Here is a 14176-nt window from a genome sequence, read left to right as displayed (position 1 = left end):
GGTGCACACTGATGTGTGTCAGGTAGAAACGAAGTCACATGGCGGAGCCCAGTACTTCGTAACATTCATTGATGATCACAGCCGGAAGCTGTGGACGGCACCGTTGAAGACAAAGGACCAAGTGTTGTGCGTTTTCAAAGACCTCCACGCGAGAGTGGAGAGAGAATCCGGCAAGAAGCTGAAAGCGATACGAGCGGATAACGGAGGGGAATACCGAGGGCAGTTCCAGGAGTACTGTCGCTCGAAGGGAATCCGACTCGAGTTTACGGTGCCGAAGACGCCGGAACTGAACGGGCTGGCCGAGAGGATGAACCGGACCATAATGGAGAGGGTTCGGAGTATGCTGGCGCATGCGAAATTACCCAAGGGGTTTTGGGCTGAGGCAATGTCGACGGCGACATATGTGATAAACCGATCACCCTCAGTACCTTTGGACGGAGACACGCCGCAGAGAGTGTGGACCGGTAGGGAAGTATCCTACCGGCATCTGAAGGTGTTCGGGTGTCTCGCATACGTGCACGTGGCAAAGGACCGGAGAGGAAAGCTAGATCCGAAGACCCGGCCATGCATATTCCTCGGTTACGGCGACGACGAGTTCGGCTACCGAGTATGGGACCTGGTCGACAAGAAGATATTCAGGAGTCGAGACATCATCTTCATGGAGGACAAGACACTCGCCGACTGGGAGTCGGAGAAAAAGATGAAGAGCTCCAAGTCGACCAGTGAGGATCAACTCTACGAGGAGCAGTCCCGACCGGCAAGGGACCGGTTAGCACTCGAGGATCCGGCCGAAGACGGTGAAGAAAGAGAACCGGCCGAGGAAGATGAAAATGATACCGGAACCGTTCCCGATCCCGAAATGGATTCGGATGAAGAAGAAGAATCGGAAGAACCGGTTACCGAAGCTCCGGAACGGAGATATCCTCTAAGAGAGAGAAGGGCCCCCCGGAGATTTCCGGAACCAGAGCACGTGCTGCTAACCGACGAAGGGGAGCCGGAGAGCTTTGAAGAAGCAAAGCATGACACCCAGAGCCGCAGGTGGTTGAGTGCCATGCAGGACGAGATGGATTCCCTGCATGAGAACCACACATATGAACTTGTGGAGTTGCCGAAAGGAAAACGGGCACTCCGTAACAAGTGGGTGTTCAAGTTGAAACCGGGAGATGCCGGAAACCCCCCGAGATACAAAGCCAGGATCGTGGTGAAGGGGTTTCAGCAGAAGAAGGGCGTCGACTTCGACGAGATATTTGCCCCGGTAGTGAAGATGACCTCCATCCGGACGGTGCTGAGCATAGCGGCAAGCATGGACCTCGAGGTAGAACAGATGGACGTGAAGACGGCATTCCTTCACGGTGACCTCGAAGAAGAGATCTACATGCAGCAACCGGAAGGATTCGAGAAGAAAGGGAAGGAGCACCTAGTATGCCGGTTGAAGAAGAGCCTTTACGGACTGAAGCAGGCTCCCCGGCAATGGTACCGGAAGTTCGACTCCTTCATGACCGACGAAGGGTACCTCAAAACGCAGTCCGACCACTGCGTGTTTGTGAAGAAGTTCGAAGGAGGAGACTCTCTAATACTCCTCCTGTACGTGGACGACATGTTGATCGTCGGACGGGACCAGGTCAAGATACGGATGCTGAAGAAGGCTCTTCACCGAACCTTCTCAATGAAGGACCTGGGTCCGGCGAGACAAATACTAGGGATGCACATCATCCGGGACCGGAAGAAGAAGCAGTTGTGGCTGTCACAGGAGAAGTACGTGACGAAGGTGCTTCACCGGTTCAACATGTCGGAAGCGAGACCGGTCGGATCGTCCCTCCCGACAAACTGCAAGCTGTCCAGCAAGCAAAGTCCCAAGACAAAGGCTGAAAAGGAGGATATGAAGAAAGTGCCGTATGCCTCAGCCGTCGGGAGCTTGATGTACGCCATGGTGTGTACGAGACCGGACATCGGATATGCAGTCGGAGTGGTGAGCCGGTACATGAGCAATCCCGGTAAAGAGCATTGGAACGCGGCCAAGTGGATACTCCGATACCTGAAGGGCACAGCAAACGTGTGCCTCCGATTCGGCTCCGGAAAGCCCGAACTCGACGGCTTTACCGATTCGGATATGTCGGCTGATGCAGATACCAGCCGGTCCACATCAGGGTATGTGATGACGTATGCAGGGGGAGCTGTTTCATGGCAGTCGAGGCTGCAGAAGACGGTTGCGCTGTCAACCACGGAGGCGGAGTACATGGCGGCTGTTGAAGCCGGCAAGGAAATAATATGGATGAAGGACTTCATTGGAGAGCTCGGTATCCGGCAGAAGGAGTACCGACTCTACTGCGACAGTCAGAGTGCAATCCACCTTGCAAAGAACGCGGCCTATCACTCCCGGACGAAGCACATCCAGCGAAGATATCACTGGATCCGGGAAAGGATAGAAGACAAGGAGTTCGTGCTGACGAAGATCCACACGGACGAGAACGGGTCGGATATGCTGACCAAGGTGCTCACACCCGACAAGCTGGAAGCATGCCGGAAGAGGATCGGATTGGAGAGACATCCCATGCCGAAGTGAAGGGGGAGTTTGTTGGGATTACGGTCCCTTCGGATGGGATGGTCGGATCCGGTTTCGGTTCCGGATCCGGATGACGAAGACCCCGGTTTCGGTATCGGATGACGAATGTACCCGGAGAGCGATCCGGATGCAGGGACATATCCGTGAATATGTTCGCTATGGGCCCCTGAGGCTACAGTTGTAAATAGCCCAAAGTCATATGAGTATAAATATGACTTAGGGCAAACTGTTTTTGTGTTGCTTCTCATTTTTCTGTTTTTCCACTCAAGAGGAGTGAAGTGTGAGCAGCCGTGAGAGAGAGAGAGAGAGAGAGAGATAGAGCGCGAGAGAGGAAGAGGTAGACGCCTCTGTGTATTTCCGCCGCCTGTGGCGAGGACAGCGAGCTTAAGGTCGTCGCCTGGTAGCTCGCCATTGTATACTTCTCTGTATAGTGTTGATTTGGAGTCTTGTACTCCCGTGGTTTTTCCCGTCTAGGGTTTTCCACGTTAATCCCTGTGTACCCGCGTTTTGTTTCTCACTGTGGTTCCTATTTTCTGCTCCATCGATTCGCGCTTACTCGGTTGTGGCTGAGTGGTGAAGGTGAATAGAAGCGTCTATTACTTACACCATTGTGGATTCATTTGTGCAATGGCGTCATTGTCTTTAGTGATCATAAAAATCTTGCTTATTTCCAGAACGCTCACGTACTAAATCGACGGCAAGCTCGGTGGGCGCAATTCCTCACACATTTCGACTTCAAAATCACATATCGACCGGGGAAGCAGCAAGGAAAAGCAGATGCACTATCATGGCGTTCATATCTTGCACCTCGTCCTGGTGATCCAACATTTGATAATCAAAAGCAAGTAATCTTGGGACCAACACGATTGCACACAACGCGGATTTTTCACGATTGCAAACTTGAAGACGGATAGTTTTGCTCAAGACATCCTGGCACACATTGATACTTCTCGGGCATCCTGTTCTCAGTCTCAACAACCAGGTATTGACTACCAACAATTCGAATATCATGGTGGTTTGTTATTCTTTAAAAAGCGCGTATATGTCCCCGATTGCTCCTGTCGCCTTCAAATCATCCAACATTGTCACGACACCCATACGGCGGGGCATTTCGGTAGTACTAAGACGTTGGAGCTAGTGCAACGATCTTTTTGGTGGCCCCACATGCGCCGTTTTGTCGACGACTACGTTCGGACTTGTGATGCTTGCAGCCGAGCAAAGATGCCACGACACCATCCATATGGCTTGTTGGAACCCTTACCGATTCCAAGTAAGCCGTGGCAGTCTATTTGTCTTGATTTTATCATAGATCTGCCGGTCTCGCAGGGGTTCGATGTTATCTTAACTGTCGTCGATCGATATACGAAGATGGCACATTTTATTCCGTGTACTAAGGCCATCACTAGCGAGGAAACCGCCGCCCTAGTCATGCGTGAGGTATTTCGGCATCATGACCTCCCAGACAATATCATCAGTGACCGAGGACCGCAATTTGTCTCCAAATTTTGGCAGCATCTCTTCAAGATGCTCAAGGTCTCTTGCAACCTCTCCTCCGGCTACCATCCTCAGACCGATGGGCAAGCGGAACGAACAAACCAAACGCTGGAGCAATATCTCAGGTGTTTCCAATCCTCGTGCCAGGGATCATTTGGAGAGACTACGCAAGATCCAGACAGATCTCTCGACTCATCTTCGTCATGCTCAACAGACACAGAAGACTTACGTGGATCGTCATCGGCTTCCCTCCTCTTTTGCCATCGGAGATCGAGTATGGCTCTTACGTCGTCACATCAAGACTACTCGACCGTGCGACAAGTTGGATTATCGACGACTCGGTCCTTTCCATATTATGGGTAAGGTTAATAATGTCACATTTCGCCTCGATCTCCCTCCACAGCTTCAGATACATCCGGTTTTCCATTGTTCTCTTCTTGAACCTTATAAAGCAAACACCATTCCCGATCATGCTACACCACCGCCGCCCCCGCTGGAGTTGGACGCCGGACCGGAGTATGAAGTTGCTGCCATCCTCGATTCCAAACTTATTCGCAACAAACTTTATTATTTGGTCGATTGGCTTGGTTATAGTCCGAGCGAACGCACTTGGGAACCCGTCGAGCATGTTGCCAATGCTCAGGATTTGCTTGCTGATTTCCACCGAAAGTATCCGGCAAAACCTGGTTCGCGAACAACGCCGACTCGTTCCACTCGTCGTGATATGGCAAGACTCGAACCCATAACCTTATGGTATATGGGTCGAGCTCTTAACCATCACACCATCTATTGTAATTCATAAGGTATTATTTTCATTTATGTTTTATTATAAGAAAGTAATGTATATTCCAGATTTCTCTGGAACATTCTAGAAGTTTCAGGATTACTCCTGACAACACTAGGATGACAATAAACAAGATTCAAAGGCTCCAACAAGGAGATCGTCCCGCGTCGGCTTATGCAGCCGATTTTCATCACTTCGCATGCGATATCCCTTGGGATAAGGTGGCTCTAATGGATCAATTCCGTCAAGGTTTGCGTAATGATGTCAAAGATCTTCTTCTTACCTTTCATGAAGATCCAAAATCTCTTACAGAGACAATTAGTCGAGTTGTGCGATGTGATAATTGCCTATTTGAGCGACGCTCGGAGCACCAACAAATGTTGCGCCGTCAACTAGAACAAACGTACGCTTCTATAGTCGCAACACCTCCACAAGTTTCTAAATTCATCATGAGGGATGACCCAACTCCAATGGAAATAGATTCAACACAACGTTGGGGGGCCCTTATCGGATGCTAAGAAGCAATGACGTCGAGCACACCGCTGATGTCTATATTGTGGGGGTCCATGGCATATAGTCGTGAATTGTCTGCATAAACCTAGACGTCAAGTATACCAAGTAAGTGCCCAAGAAAACCCTACTTCAAGCTCCATTATTACTTCTAATAACATAAGTAAGCCTAGTAGTCCATGCCATGTGTTGAGAATCAAGCTCAACTTGGTCTAGTGTGTGAACTCACCTTGAGAGTGAATAGACACTCCAACGGTCAAGAGTCACCATTATGTCACCACTTTGTATTCTAGCATTTAGTATGAGTCATAGAATCATATTCTATGACACATAACTTATGAGCTTTCACATTCCCCATGCTACATGAGTCTTGTAGTTAATGAAGAGAGAGGGTGATGACTATATAAAGCACCCTCCTCCCACCTTGTATAATGTTGAGTCTTTCTTCTTTGTTAATATACTTTACATTACGTATTCTTTGTGTCTTACTCCTTATCTCTCCCACACACACTCTCTCTCTCTCATACACACACACAACTCATATCTATTCCGCTGCATAGAATCCATCTCTTGATTCTTTACATGGTATCAGAGCGGTTTGGTAGCTCCATCTAGCCCATCCGCGTGTGTTGAGCTCTACGCCGACGTTCAAGAAGAGCCGACTCATCGCTATCGTAGTGAGACTACATAGCTCGTATTCAAGAGAGAAGAAGAAGGAAGAAATCTACATCGAACACCATGCATACTCAAATGGGGAGCGCTCTCCCTAGCGAGAAGTTGGACTGAAACAACTTCGCATCTTGGGAGTAGAAGATGTACCAATACCTTGTCGGCCAAGGCTATTGGGGTTACATCAAGGGAGCACAAGAAAACCGACCTGACCCGGAAGACGCCGACTACTCAACATGGGAGCAAGTGGCGAGTCGAGTAATGTATTGCTTGGCAACATGTGTTCATGACCACATGCTCGGTTACATTCGAGAAGGCGAGACGCCGAAGGAAGCGTGGGAAAATCTACAAAAGATTTTCGCCGCCAACACGACCGCAAGGAAGCTTCAACTCCGCCAAGAGTTGAACAACACTCAACAGAGGGACATGTCCATCACAGCATACACCTTGAAGATCAAGAAGCTTTGCGACTCGCTTGGCTCGATAAGCGTAAATATCGATGATGATGAGATGGTGCAAATATGCCTCGGCGGCCTCGTAGCACGGTTTGGCGCGATGCGAACCGCCGTTCTAGCAAGGGAGAAATCTCCCTCCTTCTTCGAGCTCCAATCCATGCTATTGGTTGAAGAAAACCACGTGTGTACAAGGAGCAATGAATCGGAAGGCCACATGCTCTACACACACTCGAACGGAGGAAGAGGACGCGGACGAATGAGAGGCCAATTCGGCCAAGGACAAGGCGGACGAGGTCCGACCTACGACAACAACTCCCAATTTCGGCCGCAAAACGGAAGCCAACGAGGAACCTTCGCAAGAAGGGGGAGCTTCCACTCCGGCTCGAGCCGTCAAAACGTAACCGAATGCGGATATTGCGGAAAGCTCGGCCACCACGAAGAAGAGTGTCGAAAGAAGATGCGTGAATCGGCCTCCACAAGCCGACAACTCACGAATTACGCGCACAATTCCGACTACGAAGAGTATAGCGGAATGTACGGGCAGAACTCCGACTACGAAGATCGTGGCGGAATGTTCATGATGAAACATAGAGCAAACTCTATGTCGGCCTCTACCTCAACTAGTGCCCTCAATCCGGAGGACGTTGTCGTAGTGTATTTCGTACACTACATGAAAAACTTATAAAGTAACGTTTTAGTAAATATGAAGAAATAGAAGAAAATGTCCAAATAAATCATACATGCATAGGGCAAGATTCGAACCTTGCACCTCCATGTTAATAATGTGAAACCTTCAATTACACTAGCATTTCATTAGTTTTAAAAAGTAGATGTCCCACATAGAAAGTTAAGTTCACGTAGGACAAACTTTAGTTAAAAGAAAAATGCATGCTAAAAGAAAAAGCTATGCATGCATATCTAGCGTGCATGAACGCTATAGTCGATAAAAAACGCACAAGATAGGAAAAGCATGATCACTTTAGATAAAGCATATAGTCTATCCATAGGAAAAGCATGGAGTCTATAGTTATAAAAAAAAGCATGGATTGTGAAGACTCCCTCATCACCATATAAGGATGGGGAGCACAATGTAATAGGTGTGAAATATTTGGGAAATTGGATATATTTCCTAAAACACCAATAATAAAATAGAATCGTGGGATGCACAAAGTTTTATATAATCTATCTCTTTCAATCTAAATTCATATTCTTACATAAATATTGATTAATGTAATACTTGTGGGATTCACAAGGTTCGATCTCTTTTCTCAATCTACTCTAATCTATTCTAAACTATTTCAATTTATTACTACGATTAAGATAAACTAAAACAATTATACTTGTGGGATTCACAAGTTTCTATATCTCTTTCTTATAATCTATTCATATTCATAACTAGATTAGCCTCAAATTCTTCCTCCTCCTAGTCCAAAACCCCGGTGGTTCCCACCCGACTCACGCAATGATCCGCAGCCGAAAGGCACGACAACGTATGGTTTGTTGACTCAAGAGCCTCAAACCATATGACATCTCATAAAGAATGGTTTCTCGAACTTCGAGAGCCAGAGCGACTCAATTATGTTGAAACCGGAGATGACACTACGCACCCGATTTAGCACATCGGTAATGTTCCATTCGGCGAAAGAGGTAAGCAAACATACATTAAAAATGTCTTGCATGTTCCCACCATCACGAAGAATTTGGTCTCGGTCGGCCAATTGGTTGAGCAAGGGATGCAAGTACGATTCGACCAAGAAGGGTGCTTCATCGAAAAAGAGGGCCGAATCATCGTGCGCGGAAGAAGAGAGGGCCGGATGTTCATTCTCGATTCACACGAGATGAAATCCGCCATGTTCGCAAAAAGCACGAAAGCCGACTCCGACATAGAGCAATGAAATCGAATCGGCCACATCAATCTCAACAAACTCAAAGCAATGAAATCGAAAGGAGTCGTCATCGGACTCCCGACATTCAAAGAGAAGGAGATTGAAGGTGTATGCGAAGCGTGCCAATTCGGCAAGCAACACCGACACCCATTCCCGAAAGAGCGGAACGTGAGCAAAGGTCTACTCAACTTAGTCCATTCTGACATATAAGGGACCGGCGCAGACGGCTATAGTCGGCGGATGTCGATATTACATGCTCTTCATCGATGACTTCTCCAGGCACACGTTGCTCTATCTACTGCGGCAAAAGAGCGAAGTGTTCGGATACCTCCAAAAGTTTAAAAATGAAGTCGAAAAAGCCACTAGTCGTCATGTACGATGCCTTCGATCGGATGGCGGCAAGGAGTACTTCTTGAACAATTTCACGGTGTATCTTCGAAAGGAAGGAATTCAGCGAGAATTCACTTGCCGACACACTCCGCAACAAAACGGAGTAGCCAAGCGCAAAAATCGGCACATCCTCAAAGTAGCGCGGGCCATGATGAACGAGAAGCATATGCATCAACCACTCGTCGGTGTTGGGGACAAGGCCGTCAATGCGGAAGTGCAAGCAACATTCGTGATGAAGAAGAACCTGTGTATGTGCGAGCAAGATAGACAGAGAGACAGAGAGACAGACAGACAGAGACAGAGGCACAAAGGAAATGTTATATTCCAATAGCAACAGTTACAAATTACAACCAACCTTCACTAAAGGTTGCAAAGTCACTTTATATAGTGACTATCCTAGGGCAACTGCCCTTTATGCTATTTAAAAAAAATAGCCCGAACTTGGGCTGTCCAAAGGGACAATGTGAATACGGCCATTATACACTCGTATTCGACACTCGTTCCCACCTCACCATACAAAAAGGCGATCGGATGCAGGTGGATTTACAAAGTGAAGTACAATGCCGACGGTTTCGTCAACCGCTACAAAGCGCGACTCGTAGCGAAAGGCTACGCACAAATGCACGACGTTGACTACAAAGAGACCTTTGCCCTGGTGGCAAAGATGAAGACGGCGCGGACCGTAATTGTGCTTGCCACGGAGAAAGGGTGGCACCTCCATCAAATGGATGTCAAGAACGCCTTTCTACAAGGCGAATTAGAAGAGGTGTACATGATGCAACCACCCGGCTTCAACTCGAGCACCCATCTGAAAGTTGTATGCCGACTCAAGAAGCCACTCTACGGCCTCAAGCAAGCACCACGTGCTTGGCATTCGAAGATAACGCAATATCTTCATCAAATCAGCTTCCGTATGTCAAAATCGGACAACTCCCTCTACTTACGAAGAGATTCCGCAAGTCCGATCGTCATCATCTTATATGTGGATGACCTAGTCATTGGAGGTGAGCATCTCGTCGAAATCAATAAGGTCAAATCCCTCCTTTCCGACATGTTCGAGATGACGGACATGAAGGAGCTCCACTACTTCCTCGACATCGAGGTAATTCGGACTCTGGCCGGAATCATGATCTCTCAACGGCACTACATCCTCAACTTGTTATAAAAGTTCGGTATGGCTGAGTGCAAATCCGCGGCAACCCTGCTCGATCGCAATCTCAAACTAGATGCGAACTCCGGCACCAAAGCGTGTGAGCCGACTCAGTATCGACAACTCATCGGGAGTCTCATCTACCTCACGATCACTCGACCCGATCTCTGTTATCCGGTCGGTCTCCTTAGCCAATTCATGCAAACACCGCGTGATACTCACTTGGATTGCGCTAAGCGAGTTCGACGATACGTGAGCGGCACAATGGATTGCGACATCCTCTACAAGACCGCGATGCCAATACAACTCGAGGGGTACATAGACGCCGATTGGGCCAGCTACAAAGCCAATAAAAGATCAACCTCCGGATTTATTTTTTCCCTCAGCAGCGGAGCAATATCCTGGAGCAACAAAAAGCAACTGTCATGATATGACAATACTCGAACCCATGACCTTAGGTTATATGGGTCGAGCTCTTGACCATTAGATAGACTATTGTAATACGTAAAATATTATTTTCATTTACATTTTATTATAGGAAATTAGTGTATATTCCAGATTTCTCTGGAACATTCTAGAAGCTTCAAGATTACTCCTGAAAACACTATAAAAGAGGGCACTAGGCATTATGTTGAACCAAATTGGTTCAACGCCAGTCTTAAGCCTTTTAGCCACCATTGTATATTCTCTTCATATAATACATATCTTTCTTATCATCACTCTCTCTCTCTCTCTCAATCTCTCTCTTTCTCTCTGTCTCGCTCACTTCTTCCTTCTCTCGAAGAAGTTCCACGCCTCTCATAGTACTAATCCTTCGTTTAGTACTAATTCCTTCTCTGTCTCAATACCATTCATGACAGTTTGAACCAATTTTCCCTACCTTCTGTCTCTCTCATTTCCTACTAATCTTTTATTCCTCTTTTCTTTCATCCCATGGCCATTGTTAGCGCTGAAGAATATCAATCTATTTTCTCGGAATTTCAATGCTTGAAGGAGAAGTTCCATGCTTTGGAACAAGAAAACCAACGGTTGTTGGGGGATCTTCAACAAATCTCCTTAGAAAAGCAGCAAACGCAACAACAACATGGGGAACTTGCGTTACGCGTGCAACAACTCGAAGCAACCATCGTAGCGATGCAACAACAAGGGCTCAGAACACAAGGGATTCATAAAGAACCCAAGATTGGCCTTCCCACGAAGTTGGATGGAACGCGATCGCAGTTTAGAGGGTTCCTTAACCAGGTACGATTAGTTATTCAAATGCATCCTTCCCGATATCCCACCGATGCATCACGAGTGGGTTTAGTAGGCACTTTGTTAAGTGGCTCAACGTTGTCATGGTTCGCTCCACTATTAGAAAAGGAATCTCCGTTACTCAACAATTTTGAAGAGTTTCTAGGTGAGTTTAAAGCATGTTTCAGAGATACTGACAGCATCAGGACCGCAATCAACAAAATCCAGCGATTACGCCAAGGTGACCGTCCAGCCTCCGCATACGCTGCTGATTTTCGCCTACTCGCCGCCGATATCCCTTGGGATGATCAAGCATTGATGGAGCAATTCCGTTATGGTTTACGCAACGACGTCAAGGATTTACTATTGACCTTCCCCGAAGAGCCAAAGTCCTTAACAAAAGCAATCAGTCGCGCGGTGAGATGTGACAACCGCCTCTTTGAGCGACGTTCGGAACAACAGCTACAGATGCCGAGGGCAAGATCAGAGCCCACCTACGCCTCAGTGGTAGCAAGACCTTTTCCAAGGGAGTCATATAATGCGCCTCCAACGAATACTCCGACTCCGATGGAGATTGACACTACACGTTGTCGAGGGCCATTATCCGAAGAAGAAAAGCAGCGACGCCGTACAAATCGACTATGTCTTTACTACGGTGGACCAGGACATATCGCAATAAATTGCCCCCATAGGCCAAGAAGACAGGTAAACCAAATAGTCGCTAGTTCTAATTGTTCTAAATCCGAGCCTATTTCAGTAGGGATATCTGATAGTCCTAATAGTACTAATAGTACTAATATCCCAGATTTAGCAAACAAATTTTATGTCCTTAGTTAGTTAGAAGAAGAGTTAAACGACTAAGTCCAGCCAAAATAGGAGCCGTTTGGTTGGACAGCCCTAGATCTGTGCAGCCCATTAGTGGTTCCATTCCCTCTAAGCAAGTTAGTGATGTGTTCGTAGCCCAAGTAATAGTTAGTACTAAAAGTACCCCTCCAGTACATGTCCTAGCACTCCTAGATTCCGGAGCTAACTCTTGCTTTATGGATAAGAAATTTGCTCAAGCTCATAAGATATTCCTAAGAAAACTCCAGTGTCCAACCTCTGTAGTAGTCATTGATGGACGTCCCATTGCTTCCGGAAATATCATAGAAGAGTCAGAGCCCATTAATATTGTCCTAGATAACTTAGTATGTGTAGTATCATTTAATATTATTAGTATCCCAGAACATCCTATAGTTTTAGGATTACCGTGGTTCGAGTTACATAACCCAGACATAGATTGGAGAACAAGAGAAATCCGGTGTCGACAAACCCAAGGGTCAACTCAGAAGATGGCAACCATTTCGCTACGTCAGTTGCGTAAAGAAGGGCGCAAGGAGGAAATGTTCCTTTTTGCAATATCAGTAAACCCCTCCAGCACCATTAAAGAAGAATCCACCGTTCAACTTCCCGAGAAGTATCGTCATTACGCCGATGTGTTCAATAAAGTACAAGCCAACACACTTCCTCATCATCGACCGTACGATTGCCCCATTGATTTACAACCGGGAAAAGAGCCGCCATGGGGACTGATCTACAATTTGTCACCAACCGAGCTGGAAGTCCTTCAGGCCTATATGAGGAGAATTTGGAAAATGGTTTCATTCGGCATTCGAAATCTCCAGCCGGCGCGCCCATTTTCTTCGTCAAAAAAAAAGATGGATCGCTTCGTCTCGTAGTAGATTACCGTGGCTTGAATAAGGTTACAATTAGGAATAGGTATGCTCTTCCCCTTATCTCAAGTCTTTTAGAACGGATCAATGGTGCCAGGTTCTTCACGAAGATCGACTTACGGGGAGCATATAACCTCGTATGGATCCGACTAGGAGACGAATGGAAGACCGCGTTTTGCACCAGATATGGGCACTTCGAGTATACGGTCATGCCGTTCGGCCTCACTAATGCGCCGACAGTCTTCCAACACATGGCTAATGATATATTCTGAGATCTATTGGATGATTGTTTGATCATCTATTTGGATGATCTACTAGTTTATTCAAAGACCCAAGAAGATCATGATTCTCATGTACTATTAGTACTAAAACGACTTCGAGAACATGGTCTGTATGCAAAGCTGGAAAAATGTAGTTTCGGGTGCAACCAAGTGGAATTTCTCGGCTACATCATTTCGTCAGAAGGCATCTCCATTGACCCAGCTAAGGTCAAAACGGTGGTAGAATGGCAGACTCCGCGTTCGGTGTGGGATGTGCAATGCTTCTTAGGCTTTGCCAATTTTTACCGGAAGTTCATACAAGATTACTCAAAGATCGTTCTACCTCTCACACAACTTACCAGGAAGGGACAACCGTTCATCTGGTCTGAAGAAACAGACATGGCTTTCGAGAGTCTTAAAAAGGCATTTACATCGGCTCCAATTCTAGCTCATGTCGATCCGGAAAAACCATTCATTATCGAAGCTGACGCATCGGATTTTGCATTGGGGAGCATTCTGTCACAACAGGGGAATGATGAGAAGCTACATCCTGTGGCTTTTCACTCACGCAAGTTTGACGCCGCCGAAATCAACTATGAAATTCATGATAAGGAGCTATTGGCAATAGTGGATTCTTCTATGCAATGGAGGCATTTTCTGGAGGAATCCTCTCATCCAGTCACCGTATTTAGTGACCACAAGAATCTTGCCTACTTTCAAGATGCTCGTGTGTTGAATCGACGTCAAGCTCGGTGGGCCCACTTCCTCACGCGTTTCAACTTCAAAATTACATATCGTCCGGGGAGGCACCAAGGGAAGGCAGATGCATTATCACGGCGTTCGTATCTAGCACCCCGTCCCGGCGAGCCAGCTTTCAATAACCAAAAACAAGTGATCTTGGGACCGGCACGACTACAAGCAACACAGATCTTTGACATGCCTATGGATTCCCACGTTATCGATACCATAAGTGAAGACTTGAAGACAGATGCGTTCGCCCAAGCTATACTAGCACAAATTGATCCCTCTCGAGCGTCGTGTTCACAGTCGCAACCACCAGGTACGGACTA

The sequence above is a fragment of the Azolla caroliniana genome, unplaced genomic scaffold, assembly GCF_043228905.1.
Source record: "Azolla caroliniana isolate FFs.n. ecotype wild unplaced genomic scaffold, voAzoCaro1.0.p SCAF_15, whole genome shotgun sequence".
Classification (NCBI taxonomy): domain Eukaryota; kingdom Viridiplantae; phylum Streptophyta; class Polypodiopsida; order Salviniales; family Salviniaceae; genus Azolla; species Azolla caroliniana.
The sequence above is the reverse complement of the archived record's forward strand: the minus strand, read 5'-3'. Positions refer to the sequence as shown.